At 41.9% G+C, this 21,039-nt stretch overlaps 1 protein-coding gene across 3 annotated transcripts in view; it reads left to right on the top strand.

Moving 5' to 3' along the window:
* The first annotated feature begins 561 nt into the window (after positions 1-561).
* The window catches only part of MYO3A (myosin IIIA), a 145,008-nt gene continuing 124,530 nt past the window's right edge, over positions 562-21,039 (top strand). Inside the window, exon 1 of one of the 3 annotated variants that reach the window (XM_080386051.1) lies at positions 562-17,939. The gene's annotated coding sequence lies outside the window, so the exon portion shown is untranslated. Of the gene's footprint in view, positions 21,033-21,039 lie in introns of all 3 variants that reach the window. The other 2 variants (XM_080386050.1, XM_080386049.1) reach the window with 2 other exon arrangements.

Genomic DNA, 21,039 nt, shown 5'->3' with positions numbered 1-21,039 from the left:
GGTGCAGGCAGGTGCAGGCAGGTGCAGGCAGCAGGGGTCACGGGCAGGTGCAAACGGCCGGGGGTGCGGTGCTCTCCCGCCTTCCCCCCCCCGGGCGCTGCCCCAGCCGGCGCGGGCTGCCGGAGCCGCTGGCCGGCGTCGCCCCCTGCTGGGCCGGGCCCTGCGGCTCCCGCGGCGGGGCGGGCTCCGGGGGCGGTCGAGCTGCTGCCCCCGGCTCGCTGCGGGCCGCAACCGCCGCGCTGGCTCGTGGTTCCGGTCTGAAAAGTGACTCCTCATGGCGCCAGCGATTCCTAAAGCAGGGCTGCCTTTCTCTGCAGGAGCGGCTCCTCAGGTCGTGTTTCTTCACCCCGCCAGTCACTGGGAAAAGAGCAGGGAGTGGGTTCGGTGCAGAGGCAGCCCAGCCACCGCAGCCTGCTATGCCCCCGGCGAAGTTCTGCTCTCATCGTGCAGAGGATGCAGGCTAAAACTGCACCCATGTCCCATGGATCTGGAAGTGCTACTGATTCAGTTGCTAATGTTCTCTAGTAGTCACCTGTCCCTGCAGCACCTTCCAGTGCAAGGGCAGACCCCACCTAGAAACTCGGCCTTAAATGGGGGAGTGGGTGGCACAGCCGTCTGCAACGCTTCCTTGGCTGTTGGGCATCCATATGTCCAGTGAAAAGGCCTGAGAGAGAGGGCAGCAGGGTGGAAGGCTGCTCTTCATCCTGATGGCTCCCTTCCTGGTCTGAGGAGACCGTGCTGTCCCTCGGAGCCATGCAGCCAGCTGAGGGGATGGTGGTGTCTCAGAGGGAGGGCATGGAGGCATAAAGGCAGAGGAGAATGAAAAAGCCCCGCAAGGAAGTACAGCATTGAGGAAAGTTGGACTCGGACACAAAAGTGTTTGTGTACCACAGGAAGCCACTGAAGGGGTGTCAGATGGAGAGCAAGCCCTTACGCATCAGACCCAGTGCTTCTGTGTCTACCACTACCCACATCTTTGGGGTTAAGAGAGTTTCATCCAGAGTGGAGTACTAAGCCAAGTGCTGCCTGATGCTCTCAGTTTAGGGGCTCAGATGCTCAGCCTGATAACTCCTGTCTTGGATACATAATATTCTTCCTTCCTTTCACTGTGGGTGAATGGAACGTGGCTTAACTTGCAGGAAACAGAAAATGGGAAGTGACCTGAGACCAATGTGTAAGAAATGAGTTTCTGGAAATTATACTATATATATATATATTGTGTGATCAGTAAGTACCTCCCAATTCTGGAGAATAATACAGCTACAAAAGGAAACAGTAGATATACAGAGAAGATTATATGCCTTTGGTGACAAGAAAACCTAAATGGTCATAGCCACTTTTTACTTAAACGTACACAAGGAAAAGGTGCCTTCAGAGACTTTATATAGTAACAATAATAATATTACTTATGAATTGTGGCATTGACTGTGCTGTGCATGCTGGGTCTCCAGACCTGCCCACATAGGCTGTGACTGTATCAGTTCTAACATAAATATGGCCAGGCTGGGCTAGTGATTGAGTGAAGGTGATCTGCATCCTGTGGAGAGGTGGCAGGTAGCATTCTACCTTCCTTACCTGTCTGATGCAGCACCTCAGAATGGTTTAGGGGCGCTATGTTACTGTCCCTTTAGTTTTATAAAACAATGAGAGGTACTCCAGGCACTGAAGAACTCTGGCTTTGCCTGTCTGTGTTTCCCACCACATATACATTTGGCATAAGAAAGGATCATTAGGCTCAACTTCCCATTTTCTCTTCGCATAATTATGCCCTAATGTAGTGAAATGCCCCATCTGGCTGTGATAATCCTCTGTGTATCTTGGTGTGCACTGTAAAATGTGGGGTGCGTCACTAATCGGCTGCCAGGAATTACACTAACAAACTCTATTTCAAATACAGCTAAAGTGATTTCTCTTGTGCGTGTGTGCATTGTAACTTGCTGTTACCCTTGCCTCGTCTGGAACGTAGACTGTTGAAGTATTTCACATAGATCTATGGGCTCATTTAGTACTTCACTTAAAAAACTATTGCGAGTGGCTAGAAATACGAGAAATCTTGAAATACAAGACACATGCTAGCCTCTGATTGTTACAGTTTCCCAGCCTGCTCACCTCATTTGCTAGGTGTTAGCTCTAACCTGACCCTAATGCAGAGCGTTTTACTGGAACAGTTTACTGCACAGAACTTCACAGTTAAGTCCCTTAGGATACTTTTCACAAAGGTTTGTGCAGTGGGCAATCTGATAGAGGTGATCAGAGCATTTGCAGTTCTCTGTATTTTATTATTGAATGGAATTTCAAGTTGAGTCTTAATAGGGGAAAGTGAATCACTGAACAAGTGTGTACATTGTCCCAGGTAGTAAACCACAAAATTCCAGGCAGCCAAGCAATGTCCAAACCAACCCAGTGACTGTTCTGAAGGACAACCTGCATACATATCAGAACACATCTACATTTGTATATGCAGGTATAATTTGGAAAACTGTACCTTTTACTCATAAGATTATTATTATTTTATTCTTTTTTTTTTATAAGCAGTAGTCAAAAAGAAGTTTTGATGCGCTCACTAAGTTACTTAGAGTCATAAGCTTTTGATTCCAGAATGGGGTTTGAGCAGACTGAAGCAAAAGTTTAGCTGGGCACTTCAAGAATAGGCAGAGCTAACAAACCCCCTGGATTTCTTCCTTTCATATCCAAACACTTCAGCAAGTAATTACAGACTAAGTATGACAGGAATCAAGAGACATACTGGTCCCTTAAATGTGATTTTTCATCCGTATGTGAAATTACTATATCCTTTCATACGTCCTCTCTTCATGAATTATTTTCTGCAAGACTTGTAGGACAAGGTCCACCGGAATTTAATCCCAGAGCGGAGGAATTATGATCCAGTGATACAAGTGCTGTGTGTGCTCTATGCAGACTTCTTACTGATGTACTGAGCTTGATTCTTCAAGCCTGTAAACCAGAATAAGAGATTTACAAATGTGTTAACAGCTCACATTTATCTTGGTTCATAAAAATGAAGGCAGAACTAATACAGAAACCCCCTTTCTTTTAAGGAAGAGAGAGATTTACAGGAGTTTTAGATTAGTTCAGTGAATATCTAATGTAGGCAAAAAAAAAGATGATTCAGCAAGACCAGGGTAAGATAAAAGCTATTGTGGTTCCTCTTGGATACAAAGACGTGTTAGCGGTGGTCAGACCTTTGACAACATATTAATGCATTGTTGAATAGCTGATACTTGGTTTCTCTCTCCTTTGGTATTCCAGAGAGCCTTGGCTTGCTCAAAGCACTCTATGGTACTTTGTTGCTCTGGAATATTTCTTCTTATAGTTCACTACATACGATTTTTCCTCAACAGGAGGTACTGCTTTGGTTCATGCCATCCGGAGTTATACACCATCTCGTAGCCATCTGCAGTATATGTACACACATGTGCATTTAAATGCAAAGTCTGGTTTAAAAAAACCACTGCATTATTATGCTTGAGATGTTAAATAAATAATATTTGGAACCCTGTCTGCAGAGGCAGCACAATGTACACACAAGTGCTGGTAAACCCCAAAGTTTTGTTTGATAGCTAGTTATCTGCAGGGATGTGGGAATGGATACCATAGGTAGATGGCTTTATCCTTGATAGGTGAGAGACTGTTCTGTATTTTTGTTGAACATCCATTAGTAGCCTGGCCACTCTTTGACTTGTAACTCATTAACACAGCTCATCAAATTTTAAAAATTTGGTAAAAATAAATTGTCTGAAAATCAGTTATTCAATCATCCAGTAATCCGACAGCACCGAGCAAAGGGGGGACACCTGTGCATATTAGGTACTGTAAAGCAGCGTACTAACAGTGGGTCTCAAGTTCAATTTTAAATACTTGTTTTTATTCACAAAACAGACCAAAGAGCTCGTTCTGCCACACGGAGCATGTTACTCCAGTGGCTACTTCACAGTCATAGACTGGCTGGCCGAGCCTGTACTGCTCCTATTAGGATATATGCATTGCCAGACAGGATCAAGCAGCTGTTTTCTGTTTCTCCTGTACCCCCAGCACTCCCTCCTGTTGTAGGTTCCGTGCAGCTCCCTGCCTTGTTTCCACAGCCCAATTTTCTTTCCTGTTTGCAGCGGGATGTCTGTTAGGCAGTCTCACAGCGGTTCCTCCTGTCTTAGTTTCCTGACATACAATGGCTCTTTTTAACTGCCCTAGGGACTATTGTCTTTCACCCAAGAAGCCCGTGAAAGTTTGGCCCTTTGCCTGTGACGATTTCAATTAAAAGTTGCCATGTGTATTTCTGACATTGCTCAGTAAATGGATCTCTCATATCTGTCCAATACCACTTTGGTCTGACTCTCTGCAGTCCTGTATGACTGCACACGGGCAGGCATAGATATAAGTTTTCAGCTGATGTAGCAAAGGAAATTGCAGTAACGAGGAGCCACAGCCACTCTGTGCTTTTCACTGATCTGGAAAGCCCTGCTGAGCGAGCGCACTGCAGTTCAAGTTCTGTCACAGCACTGGTCTGTGGTGCATGACTGTCCATACCTATGTCTCTACTCAGGAGAAGTTTCTGGTAATTCTGGAAATGTAGGTATGCTTGGACAATTCTTACACACTTTGCCTTCTGGATTTCCTCTGGATTTCATTCACGGATATCTCTACCTCTGCCAGCTATGTTTCTTTACCAGGTGATGCACACACCATGAATGTTCCAGACTCATCCCCTGGGCCAGATCCCTGGCTGCAATGCTGCACTGCCTTGGGACTCCCAAATACATTTTTCACCTAGAGTATTACCATTTCCATTCATTTTCTTGTTGATGTTCTTAAGTAGGTAAGTTGCTATTTCCTTCTAGTCCAGTGTTGCATAGAGCTCTCTGCAGGACATTGCTGAAGATGGACATGGCGCTTGTCACCACAGGGGCTGAGCCTCAGCCAAGTGCATCCTCCCGTGCTTTGCTGTTTCTTGACTTGCCTGGCTCACTTCACACTAAAGACAGAGTGCCAAAACTGGGGCAGCAGGATAAACTGGGAGGTTCGTCTCACATGCAAGTTTAAGCCCAAGGCTACTGTGACAAAATAGATCTGATTACAAAGTCCTCTTCTCATTTCTGCAGTTTGAAAGAAATTATCTTAGCAGCTCACGCTGATAAAATGGAGCTCCGAGTCAAAGTGAGAAAGTGAAGATTCTTACCTAGGTTGTGCTTGCTTAAATTCCAGACCTTCTATAGGACATAGATTAAAGGGGAAGAAAATAAATTACTGAACTTCAAGCCTGAGTGACAGACAGCTTCCTCCTTCCAAAAGCACAGGCCTGATCCTGCTAGCAGTCTGTGCAGTGCTGGTGAGGAAATCCAAAGCATCCGATGAAGCACCTAGCTGCAGCCTCTGGCTAGTGGAAAACACCTGGATTTTCCATACACAAGAAATGAACTTAGAGCTTTGTAAGGAGAGCTAATAAGGCAAACCAGACTAATGCAGCTAAGCTGCAGACATGATATTGAATCCATTTGCATGACCAGACATTTTTTATAGTGAAAAAACTCACTGAGGGCATCAGATCAGCTCCAGAAAGATAGGTGGTAGTTCATGGGTAGTTTTATGTAGCCAAAATCTAGAAATCCCATTTTGGATCTTCCAAACCAAGAAGGTAGTCTAGGAATGTAGCCCCAGAAGCTGCCTTGCTCAGGATTATGGTAAACCAAAAAATTCCCAAAGTCCTGAGATTTTACCTTGCTAGGAGAAAGATTAAGGTCTAGCAATAGAACTGCATGATGGATGCTGCTTGAATTGCCATCCAGAAGACAAACTGGGGGAGTCAAACTGGAGCCAAACAAAAAGTTCAATATAAATCACAAGAAAAATATATTTTACAGGTTTGAAAATTATAGCAAGTGAACTGGATGTAGGTAAGATGACAGATGAACTGTCATTTTGAAAGTATTTTTTGGAAGAGTTCCCAAGTGTTTCTAGTTCCTTCAATGGGGCCAGACTGGACTTTTGGGGGTTTGTATGTTAAAATGTTCAAACAGAAATACATTTCATGCAGCTGAAACAGTGACAAGAAATGGATGATTGTTAGCTTGTCCTGGTGCCTGAAGAGCTTTTTCAAGTGTGGTTGGCCAGCTCTTCCTTTCTGCAGTCTCTGCTTTCATTTCCTTGAAATGAAAATGCCTTGATTTTTCTGTCTGGGATCCTCAGCATTTTGAAAGACCTCCAAGGCATCTGTAGGCTGCATGAGATATATCCTTAAACACTGAGAAGCCATTCTGAGCTTCATCCCTATTGGCATCATTCTAAGCTCAGACAGCAGGACAGAACTCTTCAGATGCACTTCATGACTCAACACAATGCCAGCATCAAAGCAGACCACTGAGGCACTCACTGATCTCCACAGGGGTGACTTTTATTTCAGTGCACCAGAGGATGTCTTACACGTGCTCCCACTGCACTGGCAGGGAGAAACCTGAGGAGCAGCTGGTCCATACTTGCAGTGCCCTCAGCCAGTCTGGCCTCTCTGGGAGCCTGTTCAAGCCCATGTCCCATCTGTAAACAGCAAGGCATTGCCAGTGACAATCCTGGCATGACATCCTGCTCCTCTTCACTGGGCAGATATGCCTGGGAGAGGATGGCCTTCCTGAAGCCATCCAGCACTACTGCATGTGCTGCATCTCAGAGGGGTTTGTGTTGGCTCATGTTGTGCACCAGACACATTCTCATAATACAGTAATTTACTCATGAATATACAAGTGGTAGAATAGGACAATAAATCCTTTGCCTCTTTACACGAAACATTTAAACATCCATGACCCAGAATCTCATCTATCTTTGCAGCATGTTCAGATGTCTCCCAACATTTGATTTTACTGAATCTTTCCTGGTTTAGGTACCTTTGTGTCCCGTACTACCCACTTCAGAGATTTCTATCTTTCTCACAGTTGTCCCTGTGACATTCCGTTTTAGTGTTACCATCTTTCAACAGTGCAGCAAGGAATTTGAAAGGTATACTGGTAGGACTGGTTTCCAGATAACAGTAAATATGCAGGATTTCAGAAGAACCTTTGCTTTATTTGCACCAAAGGAGTGCAACTGTAAACAAACAATAATTATTGGGAAGAAGCTACGAAATCACACTGTAAGAACAGAAAATAGCTGAGGAGTAACTTGTTGAGTACTACAAATAAGCATGCCTGCATTTATGATGGAAATATCTGCTTATACTTTAAATAACGTGTAAATAAGCAAATACAAAATTTACTTGTTATACCAAAGCAAATGTAGGCAATGCTCTTATTATTTTCCTTGATTTTTTTAAATTTATTTATATTATCTTCTTTTTAGTTCTGCCCTTACAATGTGGATTTTTGAATAAATATTTATGTTACTTACTGCTGGGTTTTCTTAGAAGCTGGAATAATGCTGTTGCAATTTACCAGTATGATATAACAAAGAAAAACCCCAGCAGAGGTGCAAGAGTTGGAGGACACACTGCATTATCTTTGTACCAGTGCTGATTTTAGACTGCATGGTGCTAACAAGTCAAAAGAAGCCAGACTGTTGGTTGTTGATGTTGGTGTTACATGGTTCAGGTTTCTGTAGTCTCTCAAACATTGACAGTATTTTTATTCTGCAACTGAATGGATTTGTTCTCTCATCTGTACATGAGAGATTAATTTGTCACATTCCCATTAGCATTAATAGGAGCTACTTGCAAAAATCTCTTGATGGCTCTGAGCCAGGTCATTCAATAGCAACACAGGCCTAATTCTGCTCTGTAGGCAGCTGTACGCTGCCTACAGACCTGTGTGAAATGAACAAAAATGGTGTTGTGGACTCGGTGTGCTGTGTTGCATTCTTTGCAAGTCACTCTTGAAGAACTGAGAGCAAAGATGTCTTAGCATTGAGGAACTTTAAATAAATGAGCCTTGAGCTATGTCTTCTATATTTTTTCTTTGTTCTACTGGTTCTAAAGCAAAAAAAAAAATTAATATCCATTTATCAATATGATGATAGGTGTTTTAGATAGATAGATAGATAGGTATGGAAAAATAGTTTACTATTTACATGTTTACTATTTACATGGAGAATACAGTAAATAAAAATGTTCCTTTACCACTTTAGTGAAATCTTCTCCTTTGAGAAATGTTTCACTGGAAATAAAAAGACAGCAAAACAATAATAATACAAAAAAAATCTGTGTTATATATAACTGGACAAAGGTTGCTGCTGCCTATCTAATGAAACTTTCTTGTTTGTCTTTTTGCATAAGAAGATGCTCAAGGTAGGTTACAGAGGCAAAGTTATAAGCTATAATAAATGTCATTCAGCATCCCAATCTCCCTAGTTGGATTTAGAAACTGCAGAACATATGATACATGAGAAGAAAAAGTATTTTGAGCTATCTAAAGAATAAAATTACAGGCCCCGATCCCGCCAGCAGCCTGTGAGCTGCTGCCGAGGAAATCCAAAACAACCAACCCGAATTGCAACAGGCCTGAAAAACAAACCTAAGACTCTGACCCAGGATGATAAACATGAAGGAGAGTTGGAGAAGACTGACAGAAGCTAGAATTAATTTTTTGAGCAGCTCCAGACTGAATCTTAAGAAAGCTACTGCAGGCAAGGTTTGCCTGGAAGCCACATGAATCATGGTGACTTCCCAGAAGCTGTTTGAAGGCTGGAGGTTGGATGTAATTCTTATTTGCTGCTGTGTCTTTGTCAGCCCTTCATTCTGTTCTGGGGGGGGTTCACTACCAGATGCTTCAGCACCAGGGGTTTTCACAGACTGCCACATCACCCACTTTGCAAACTAAACAGGTTTTTTTTAGTTCTTAGATTTCTGTAGGATGAATTACACACCTCTCATACTCAGAGTATATGACTACTTCAACTAGAAAACAGACAACATGTCTGCAGTTTGATTTGAAGCTTTGAGCCCTGAATCTCATGATAAAACTGAGACTGAACCTCAGCATGTTGTGAAACAATCTTTACAGATTGGAGATGTGTCCCTCAACTAGTAAAGACAGAGCTGCCTATTTTGAAAAGAGAGGAAAAGAGATAACTCATGTGCTAAGAAGAGGCAGGACACTCGTTTATTGCTCTAACTGATCATAACTCCATGGGTTCCTTGATAAATCCATCTTGGCACACCTGCACAAGAGGACTGCGAATCAGATGCATAATCGTCCAAGCTTCGGTATAGGCCTTCCAACTGACATGATCAATAAATATGGTATAAAACAGAACTAGTTAAAAAAAGTTTTTTGAGGAGTATTAATTCAGCATTGATTCATTTTTAAATGCCCTTATGAAGAAAAATGTTATCGCTTTTAGATCAGCCAGTACCTCAATAAACCCTCTGCTTCTAAGTGAATGAAAAAATAAGACCCTCTGTCTTAAACTGTACCTGGCACCAGAGCAAGCATTGTAAGATGGTACTGCCATCTTCATTAATAAGGAACATTTGATTTATTTATTAGTTTGAAAGTGAGAAGATTCTGGGAATTCGCTGTCAAGCCAAAAGACTTTCTATTGTATTACCTGTTCTTCCAATTTGTATTAATGAAGCTGCAGAGAGAAAGAAACTACTGAGTTTTTCTTTTATAAATTCTTTCCTCAGTTATTTCCTAAGTAATCACACAAAATAATGGAGTCCTCTATATTCATATTCCCTCAGTAGTGGTTTAGGACCTAAGTGACCTGTTGCAAGTCCAGAGGAGGGGATGAAGATGATCAGGGGGCTGGAGCATCTCTCCCGTGAAGACAGGCTGGGAGAGTTGGGGTTGTTAAGCCTGGAGAAAGAAGGCTTCCAGGAGACCTTACAGCTGCCTTCCAGTACTTAAAGGGTACAAGAAAGCTGGAGAGGGACTTTTTATGAGGGCGTGTAGCGATAGGACAAGGGGGAATGGCTTTAAACTGAAAGAGGATAGATTTAGATTACATATTAGGAAGAAATACTTCACTATAAGAGTGGTAAGGCACTGAACGGCTTACCCAGAGAAGCTGTGGATGCCCCATCCCTGGAAGCTTCCAAGGCCAGGCAGGATGGGGCTTTGAGCAACCTGGTCTAGTGGAAGGTGTCCCTGCCCATGGCAGGGGGGTTGGAACTAGATGATCTTTAAGGTCCCTCTAACCCAACCCATTCTACAATTCAGCTTGTCACCTAGGTCCTAGGACACAGTCCCATGTAAGAAGTGTCTAGGAAATGAAAGTCTCCTGGCACATAGGTGCCAGGAGAAAGTGATGGAAAGGTTATTTCCTTCCTTGTTTTCTCAGGGCTGGTCACTGTAAAGAAACAGAGCAGTAAGAAATTGGTAAATACTCACCCTGTGTACCTTGTTTATCATTCTGCTCATCAGGGAGTATAGTTTAAAGGTAAGGTAGAACATTTATTTGAATAGTCCACTAGAGATGCTCTTTATGCAAGGTCTGCATCAGTTAATGACATTTTTCCAGGCTGAGAGATGGTATTTTTCTATTATATCAGAAACTGTAGACCTCCTGCAGGCTGGTGAAATTCTTTTTATTAGTCCCAAGGGCCTAGCTGTTCAATAAATTAAGAGCAGGAAATCCAAGACATGTTATCTCTTCTCTCTAACACTACCTGAATTAATTGGCAAATTGTTCTCTGTTGCATAACAGGTGCAAAACACATCATATCCTGTGCCTTACTCCTTCTGAGGTGCCCTGTTGCTTTCTGTGCAGCGGGTCTTCCGTGTCAGATTCCAAAACTGAAATCTTGTCTGTGAGCGTGGAGATCTCTACCACCTACTGCAACCCCTTTGACAACGGGATGATGATGTGTGTAGTCTGTGGCATGTGCAGAAATCCTGGGAATAAAAAGTGCCAGAAAATGTAAAGTACTGCTCCTTATTGTTGTCATATGTCTAAACAGTCAGTAATGGAAATAACTGAATTTCTTTTAAAAATACTGCATTCAAGGGTCAGTCCTTAGCCCATTCTAAACCAACACAAGTTCTACTGTTACCTTGAATGAGATCGAGTTTAGGAATGTAAATCTTAATAGATACATCCGATAATCAGAAACCCGCATCCGCTCCCCAAATAGAAAATAGTGCCATATTGAACTCCCTCGTACAAATACAGTAGTTAGACGTTCGTTACTTGCATGCAGTAGCGTTCCAAACAGTAAGCCAGATGAGGTAGCTTTTCACATAACAAATTTAGGAGTTCCTTCTTGAGTCAGACAGGTGCCAGTAGCAAGGAATCAGGGCCAGTGTCCCTTGAGCACTTACAAACAGGGGAGTCGGGAGTTTTGTATCACATGGTGAGACACGGGGATAAGATTTTGCATCTCTCCGAAGCTGCAGTCCCTTTTAAAAACAAACAAACAAACAAACAACACAAAATTGTTTGTATTTGCAGAAAGTTTGTAAGCAATTTTCCGCTTGCTACGCACAGCTCCTTTCTTTGGATTCGAGCAGAACTGAAGGTAGAAATCTGAGCTCAATTGTCAGACACAAGCAGGGGAGGCGGCGGGTGGCCCTTCTCTCTGCTGTGCCTCTGCGGTGAGCGCCAGCCTTCCCCCGCTGTTCTGATTTCTCTTTCCTTCTGTGTCCTGCAGTGCCTGCTAAGTAAGGCAGTTGCCACAATCAAAGCTAGAACCTCAGGACACAAAACCACCTCCGGGAAAACAGAACCTCTTCTGCGCTCAACAGGCTAATTGAGGCTGGCAGCGCACACAGGACAGCCGCAGCAGTCCTGGCCTCTGTGTAGCTTAGCTAAACAATCAGAAATTGCATTGTCGTCTCAGTTGTGTGTGAAAGCAATGATTAACTAGTGTGTTTGAGCAAAAAGGGGAAAAGGAGACAGTCTTGGAGTGTGCTGAGGACATTCTCCACAGGAGACCATGGCAGGCAACAACAGGGTAGGAAGACACCCTAATCCCGCGGCCAAGTGGCTGCAGTGGGAACACCGAATTTCCACAGCTGTGAACCAGACCTGTGGGCTACCCAGTCCAGCATCGGGTCTCCCGCAGCGAGCAATTTCAGCTCCATCAAAGAAAGGTACAGAAAGCACGGTAACAGGCAAAGGTGTGATAAGCCAACCCCATATAAAATGCCTTATCCTAATCCTTAACTGGGGACTGGCTTGGCAGCTGAAATGAGAGTTCATCTGGTCTTTCCAAATAGTGTGTGGGTTCACAATTGTCACAGTTGTGTAAGGACAGGTGAGGGAGGTGGAAATAGCATTAACTACTATAAGTTATTCTATGTAGTACATACAGCTTAGGTAAAGAGAACATTATTACGGTTGCAAAGTCAAGAACAGCCATTAGGACAGGCTGTGCTTAAGACTGCCTGGGAGTGAGGGCAGACCACATCTTGGGAAAAGCTGTTCTTCTCAGTGCTTAGCTTTGTAGTAGTGGGTGAAACAGCCCTACCTCTACTTCCAGCAACGCATTTCCATCCCCGTTCCCTTATCCCATGAGACACCGTGCTCTGGTGTGAAAACCAGTTCAAAGTCCAGTTCACACAAGACTCTGTAAGGGAAAACCTGTCACCTACATGGATGCTTATAATTTAAGGCGGATTGAAATTAAATCTCACTTTGCATGATCCATTTCTCAGAGGCAGTTCAGCATTAGCCACTGCAAAGGCTAATTGCAAAGGCTGAGTTTGAGGAGTAAAGTTTGCACCCCTCAATCTGTAACTTAGAGCACCTTCATAAAGACCATTTTCATCTTCAGGACTGAAAACTTCCACATGGTTAGATCCATTATGGCTCCTCTGCAGGTTTGCTTAGAAATCCTTTTTAAAAAGCAATTTTAAAAGGCCAGCTAAAGATCTAATTCTGGCACTGAAGAGCAGCTAGACACAGTAACTGATGGACCATTACACTAATTGCAACTTAAATGTTTTAAAGAACAGCCAGATAAGTTTACCTCAGCTTTGCAAAGGTATATTATTTAACAAACACAAATAGTACAGTCTTATTTGCTATCTAGAGAATGTAAAGGAGAAAACAAGCTTTTTTTGACTGCTGGCTTTTGAATGTTGGCTTTTTGATTTAATTTAAATCTTGTTTATTGAAACTTTCAATAACTTTCTTTACTCCAGAAAATTTACCTTGCCATCCTGTTGTGACTTACAGATCATATTGAACTGTCAGATACCATCTGAGGGCTAAGTGTATATAAGCCACAAAGTCAGTACTACCTGATGTAGAAATTACATATAAACTTATGAAATGCATTCTGTTACAATTATTTTATTTTTTTATAATGCCAATCATAACATAGGACAGATAAGATGCATTTGAGAACTGGGAACTGGGACTCTAGTTGGAAAAACGTGGTGGGGTTCTTAATCTTACCTTGATTGTCTTAAGAGTGTTTTTGACAGAATATATTATTAGCTACCTTCTTAAATGTGGGCCCTTGCTAACTACAGCAGCTTATATGAAATACCAGAGCCAGTCATTCTAGACAGCTTATATTAGTCCTAAGAATCTATAAAAGCAGTCAGTCACCATTGGACAGATTGGAAACTGGCTGCTTGTAGGTCTCAAAATCTATCATGAAATTAAAAACATCTTAAACCAGGTACATTTCTAATCAAAGTCTGTATCAATTGGTCTTGGTGCTAAAGATTTTTTTCCTGACAATAGCTGGGAAGCAAGAATATTTTCTGAGTTTGTAGCTAATGGGAGAAATTGGAGGAGTTATAAATAATGGAGAGAGATGGTCATGGATAGGGCAGTTGGGACCATTTAGAACACAAGCTGCCATAATCAATATGCAATTAATACTTTCAGGAACACAGAATTCTTGATGTTTTAACAGCCTTTCATTGTTTTAAATTCTTTGCCTTCATTTGAAGGTATTCTGAGATGGATAATATACTGGTGCCTTTCATATTTCACTGTTTAAACTACCCTCAGTGTTTAAAATCAGTGGTTTTATTTCAAAAAGTGCTTGTCAACTGGAAGAGTCCTAATGACAATTTGGCTTTAAAGAAAATGTCACCACAGAAATGCTGGAAGTACTCAGTGGAGAAGAATTGCCTCCATTGCTGCTAGCAGCTGAGATGACACAGCTGTCCCGTCATTCATTCAGGAGAACGAAGTGTTTGAAATGCTCCATACAGTTAACTGGTTGAGCACTGGGACACACGTATGGTAATAAAGGCAGATAAGAGGCTAAAAATCAGGATGGCACATAGCTTCCCTCTTTTTTTCTTTTCTTTTCTTTTTTTTTCAATCTGTAATTGCTCTAAATAAACATGTTATTTTCAAATGTGTTTACAATCAGCCAGAAAAGAGGAGGAGGAGCAGCTGGGAAGAGAGTAAGCTGCAGAGCAGGGAACAGGAGCTCAGCATGGCTGTGTCGCTGGCATAACCAGGCATGGGCCCCTTCGAAATGTAATCCTGTTTGTGTCACTGTTTGTTATACTCCATAACCGGATTAAAAAGAAAAAGAAGACAAATCCAGATCCTCCAAGGGCTATCTTTGGAACATCCTCAGAGCTTAACGACAGGCTCATGAATAGGAAACTGTTTACAAGACTCATTTGTGGTGTGCCTCCAAATTAGGAGGCTGAGGAATTCGTAATAGTACCAGCTGAATAATGGAGAAAAACAACTAAACAAACTTTTCAGGTTATTCTCAGATTACACTGTCATTCTTCTTTTCAGGCTAGCGTGATACAAACAACCTGTCCTTTTTTCCTGAAAGAAAAAGAGAATTTTCTAGGGTTTATCTATTTGTTTATTATTTTGCAACTGTTTGGGATTAATGAAGTGTAGATTTGTGAAGTGTGTGAAGTCTGGCACTGTGCTTGTTACCTCTGGCTCCAAGGCAAGGATGATCTACACTGACAGCAAGCTCCTGGTATGTCTGAAACAGTGTAAAATAGGAAAAAAATGAGCAGAAAAAGAACACTTGAAACTTTCTGTGTATCTTTTGGAAGTATTCTGCATATTATGAGATATTCCAAACTTGAAATTTTCCAAGAATAGTTATTTGAGTACTTCCAGCCTCAAACTTCCAAACTTCACAAGTCATATCCCTTCACAATCATTATATTGGCTTTACAAAAGTATGGTATTAAAAATGAAAGCATAGCAAAATAAAATTCATTAAATTTCTTGATTATCACACTTTTATATCTTATTCCTGAATATGTAGATTAAATTTTACAGTCCTTTATACATTATGAGGATTAGAAGCTTCATTTTTCCCAATGGTAACCTTAATGTCCAGTTAATCCACAGATTAAGGAGCTGGTGCCCTGTGACTCTTGTGAGGGCTGCTGGAACTGATTCAGTCTTGAGAGAAGTGGTCTTATGTAAACCATAATGTCTTTAGTGCCTGAAATTTAACTTTCAAGAGCTGTGATGGGTGTTTGTGGGAGGTGTGAATGTGGAGAATCTTCTGCACTAGCCAAGGCTGATTGAAACAATCAGGTCAGGTAGAAGAAAAGTGAGTGAGAGATTTGGACACCTACTGGTCAGGCAGACCCACGTGCAACTTTCTGTACAGAAATACACGTATGTGTTCTGGCTGCTGATCAAGACTAAATCTCTCTCCTTTTCACTCATACAAAATGCCATCTATCATTCCTGGCTGACACTTCCATTTGTGCGCTGTGACCCCTTCAGAGGCAGAAGAAAAGACACACTTGCTCAACACTTAGCCTTCTTTTATCACCTGATATAAAAAGACCTCTATTTGCTCCATTAATAAACATGGTTAAATGGCAGCACCTGGAATGCAATGAATGCAGAGACTGGATGCAACATGCTGCACACATATATATTATGTATGAGCCTCTACACTAAACAACTTCTAGGCTTTAGGTCTTATTTTAATTCAGGGTGGAAAAAAAGTAGAAATAATCGTACAGAAAGATTCTGCTGTATTTTTTTGTTATTTTTAGCTAAAGGTCTTTTCAGCTTTCCTTAAGTACATACCAGAGCAGTACAGACGATAACTAGATGTATACACCAAACATCAGTTTGACTGCTTGAATTATCAAGACCTTGATGCTGCTTATAGTTCACTAGTTCACAGTCCTATTTATGTAACAAAGTACATTTTGTTTAGTAATGTTAATGGTGATATTTGTTTAATGGGTATTTTTCTTAGTGCCAGTCTGATTACCTAAAACTTCAGGGGCTATGGAGAAATACAACTGTAAAGAAATACCCAGTTTATATAGAATATATTTTTGTTCACTTGGATTGTGCATAACATAGGCACTGCTACTCCAGGATATAAATAAGACCCTCCATACAACTGATTCAAAAATAATTTGCGAAAGAATATAAAGTGCCAAACCTGGAATATCTAAGCAGTTAGTAGGGAAACTGATGTATTAAGAAGATGAGCCACATGACCCATATTACCACGTGACTGGTGTTTATTGCTTAGTTTAGTTTTTCAATCCCACAATTTTCAAGCCAGCTTCAGGACTCTGATGGATCTGTTGTGCACACTTGGAAATGGCAGTAGTACAACCCCAGATCTTTATCTGCATGTTTTCAAGATTGGCACCTCACATTATACCCGGGCATGCAAAAAGCAGCACTCCTCAGATGTCCCAGCACCTTATTAGTTCACACCATTGCACGTAAGCAAAATCCTTTAAGGTCATTTTGGTGATCAGTGCATTCCAAGGAAGGGATAAGTACGCTCTCTAAGTAACTGTGGACGCTAGAAGCCATTTTGTAGCACAGATCTCTGCAGTTACCACTTGGCCCCTGACCTTCTCCTATGTGATTATTTTTTGAGCAATTGTGAAAAGTTTCATATTCCCAGTTTTCCAATACCTCTTTTCCTGATACTTTATTTAAAGAAAAAAGAAAATAACTTCAGAGCATTTTTAAAAAAATCTAGTTTGAGACATGAGTTCGAATTGGGTCTGACTTAGGACTTTCTTAGATGGAAAAAAACCCACCTGCAAACCCCTAAAACCACTGGCAAACTCCTAAAAATTTGCTACCTCAAACCCTGTCAAGTAGAAACAGCTGTGAAATTCCAACACAATGCCTTGCATATGTTTGCTTGCTTGCTTGCTTGCTTGCTTGTTTTTTTCCTACTGGGTATGACTGAGTAAGTGTGAGTTAGGCTATCGCCATTCAAAGGCAATACTTCTGTGTTAGATGTGCAGCTCCTGGGTCTGATGACAGGGACTGATACAAGGAAATTGCAGTGAACTGTCAGTTTTCTAAATCACTCCTACTTTCCAGCAATTCCTGCTTTTTGATTACTATAATCCTCGCTTGTTGAGACTATGAAGGTAGTTTTGGAGTGGGAATTTTCAAAATTCTTTTGATTGCAGTTTTAATTGGATTCATTAATTGCCACTGAGCTTTTTAATTATTTACCTGTTTGTCAAATGTTCTGTATTACATGTGCAGTTGAAAAAGCCTGAAAACCACATTCTGTAAATTTAAAATAATACATACATTTCTCCTTTAGGAACTGGGTTAGGTCACAGGAGATGAAAGAGCTGTTAAATAGTCACAACTTTTCATCTGCACTGATCTGGGTTGGATGTGAAAGGTTTTGTATCCTATTAACAATCTCCTGAGCTAACCAGCCCCTTAAATGTGATTACAAGGATCACACATCTAAGACCTTCAAAAGGGGTTACGGAGCTCTTTTGATCAACTAAAGAAAATATCTGGCAAAGCTCAGGGTTTCTTCAGAGAAATCTATGCATTCAATAAATGAAGTATGCTTTTGGGCATGCTTGGTAATTCATTGTGGTGGATGGTATTTATGATCAAAGGATTATTAAGCTAGTGGTAGACAAACTCTGTGGTGGTTTTCCTAGAGGATATTTACTCGGGTGTCGCAGGAAGTATAGTTTCTCTGTAATAAACACCAAAAGGGGAGGAGTTCCTCATATTTGCTACAGGCTGTGCTCAGTTAAGCAGCCAGAGAGGTCAAAAAGCAGTCCCCCAGAGAGGTAAGTTCTTTAATTCTTACAGTGGTTGTCTCTCTTCTGCTAGTTAAACATGTTTGTTTATTGTCTTGTTATAATTTATATATCTGCTGATCTTTTTGTGCGTCACTTGTTATTTGCATATGTACATAATTAGCCATCAAAACACCTCCTCACGGGTAGAACAGCATTAAAAGCTCAATTATAAAGGAAAGAAACAAGATTAAAAGAGGGAGCATATGCCCTAGGTCACACAAGCTCTCCACAGCTGAGCTCTGCCTAGGATTCAGAACCTAGCAGGAGCAGGAGGACCTCTTTTTGTAGGGGGGTCTGCAGTGTCCAGCACAGCAGGATTCTGACTTTATTTGGATGTGGTAAGGACTTTCACAATACAGGAAATATTTTATTAAATAAATTATAGTCTTAATTTGGTGCCTTAATCACAAGAACTTTTTTTTTTTTCTTTTTGTCATTAGAAGCTGCTAAGAACATAAAAGTCTGAGTTTTCCAGCTCTGAAGTAAAAGAGGTCCACTCTACTTATGTATGCTTCTGGTCCATTATATTACAACGAAGAGTAAGATTTATTCTATAAGCAGTTGTCTAGTGTGATCTAATGTTGCAGATGCTTTGAAAGGTTGTCTGTTCATATTGCTTTCACACTTCTTCCATAGTAATTCAAAATCAGTTTTCAGATTTACACACAGTATTTCTAATAAAGTTTAAAAGTATGTTGAAAGGCAAGGGGAGAGACTGAAACCAATCTAATCGCAATCTGTTAAAAAGGCAGCGTAGTACAGACACTCTCTCATGGCATTAAGTGCAACTTAACCTCACACAGGTACAGCTGGAGATGATCACACTTGTCTTTTAATATGTATCTAGATGTTATCAATACATAATACTTGTCCTCAATTATTTCAACTTTATTTGAGGGAAAGGGGAGCATATACCCATGTTCCCAAAGGAACTTCAAAATCTCATCTGGAAAGCTTCCTATAGAAAAGCAAAGCAGTAAATTTTTGGGAAAAAAGAGGAGCAAAAGCCAAGGCATGTTGAGATGGAGAAACAGGGAGTGAAAATGAAGGGAAAGGAGAAGTGTGGCTGGGCTGCATGACACAGAAAGTCACTTAATCACTTTGTGTCGAAGTTTTCCAGCACAGTCAGTGTCTATTTGGCATGTAGACTGTCACTCAGGGCTGAGGCTGCCTGTTTGTTTGAACAGTGCCTGCCTTTATAGGCCTCAGAGGCTGGTTGTGACTTTTACTGGTTTAAACTAGGATCCTTTCCACAACAGACTGTCATTACTTACACATCATTCAGGATCATCTAAATGAAGCAGATACTAGTTTGGGGGAATTTCACAGACCAGTTCACCTGAATAATTAATTAATGCAGGAGACAAAAGTGTGTACAACACTCCAAATGTATTCAGTTAGCTGAGTCACATCATGGATTTTTGCCTTTGAGGGCCCCTTTGACAGAAAAGGGAGAGCTCACAGGGAAATTCAGTTCTTCAGTGCTAAGGGACAGTGACTTTGGCACACAGATACTGGGAAGCAGACAAGATGGGCAGCAGTGGTTTTGTTTTAAGACAGCACTGCTAGAAGTGGAAGGGGGTATATGAACCAATCACTGAACTTACTGTCTTTTCTGGCTCCTAAGGTTGTGTCTAAGCTTTTCTCAGCTCCTTGTTCCAGGCTTGGGATGCATGCCAGCTCTGCTTGGGAAGAGAGGTGTGGGTGTCCACCATCCCATTTTTGTACCTGAGCTCCCAGAAAGGCTTCTAACCTTTTTTCACGGTGCACTCTGGTCAAGCTTCTGCATGATCAGAGGATTAGACTATCATGCTTCTGCATGTGACCTGCCATCCATCCAGACACGCTGCCTAAAGGTGCTGGGCACTCATAAGCACAACTGAAGTCAGTGAGAGCTTTGCTCACGGAGGGGGAACCTTTGCACAATGTTGCTCACGTAGCAATTCAGGCCTAAAAAATACCGATGTTTTTGCAACTGAGGCCCTATTCTGCTAGTGCTCCTAACCCCAATTAATAAAATGGGATAATAAAACTAGGAAGCTCAATTTGTATTTTTACAGGGTCTCATCCAGGGGAGGAGGAGTGGCTATAAAGAGACAGAGCAGCCAGCCATGAAAGGAGTTAATGAAGACTATATGGCATCTTAAACTTTCCCTCATAAATTCCTATGTGCGTAATGCTGTGCACAGTCTGAATATGTTAACTTTTTTTATACAGTAAATAAATAGTACTTTGAGGAAGGGAATTAAGGAGGCCTCTTGAGCTTACAAATACCTGGCTTGTGGCTGTTTACTTTGGCATTTAAGAATATAGAAATTTCTACCGATTTTCCCCTAGTGATGAATTTTCTAAGTCTTCTTACCCACATCATGTCTTTGATGTCTGGGATGGGATAAGCCGCCTTTCCCATCACAGATATATTCCCATGGAAAGGCCATCCTGGTCTCTACCTTGGCCATGAACTACCTGGTCTCTATTATGCTTTTGTGAAAGACGTAGAAAATGTATAGCTCTGAAACAACTTCCCTACTGTCAAACTTGTCTGAAAACATAAAACATTCAAATGTTACTAGGAAAATGGAAGGAGACAAACTCAACGCAACAGCAGAAGTCTTCAATGGAGGCCCAAGCTCCCTGTTGCTGATTAAGTTCAGCTTCTTTGCAGTGGCTGTGGCCCTCCAAAAAAAGCATAAATAAAGCCTGGCTCACATATCATTTAGGAGCTATACTGATAGAATTCACCCGTTTCCCAACGTCTGAGTACTTTGTCTTGCAACTTCACCCTGCTATTGTGTATTATGCTTAAGTTGCGTTGCTGCTGCATATTGGTCTCTCTGCGGTGTAATAACGTGAGCCCTGTGCACGCAGCAGATCTCAATTATTTTTAGCGGCTCAGGTTAAGTCCATTAGGTTTAGGCAGGGTGCGCGGCCGCCGGCAGCCCCGGGGCCGCCATTCACAGCTCCCGTGAGCCGAGTCCGCGGGCTCCCCGGGCGATCCCCGGGCGGCAGGTTCGTGGCGATTCCCCGGGCGGCGGGATCCCCGGGCTCACCCGACGGCGCGATCCCATCCCCGGGCGGCAGGTGCGGC

Source organism: Falco punctatus (genome assembly GCF_963210335.1).
Source record: "Falco punctatus genome assembly, chromosome: 4".
In the NCBI taxonomy this organism is placed as follows: Eukaryota; Metazoa; Chordata; class Aves; order Falconiformes; family Falconidae; genus Falco; species Falco punctatus.
Note: the sequence above shows the minus strand (reverse complement) of the source record. Positions and strands in the feature narration are given on the sequence as shown.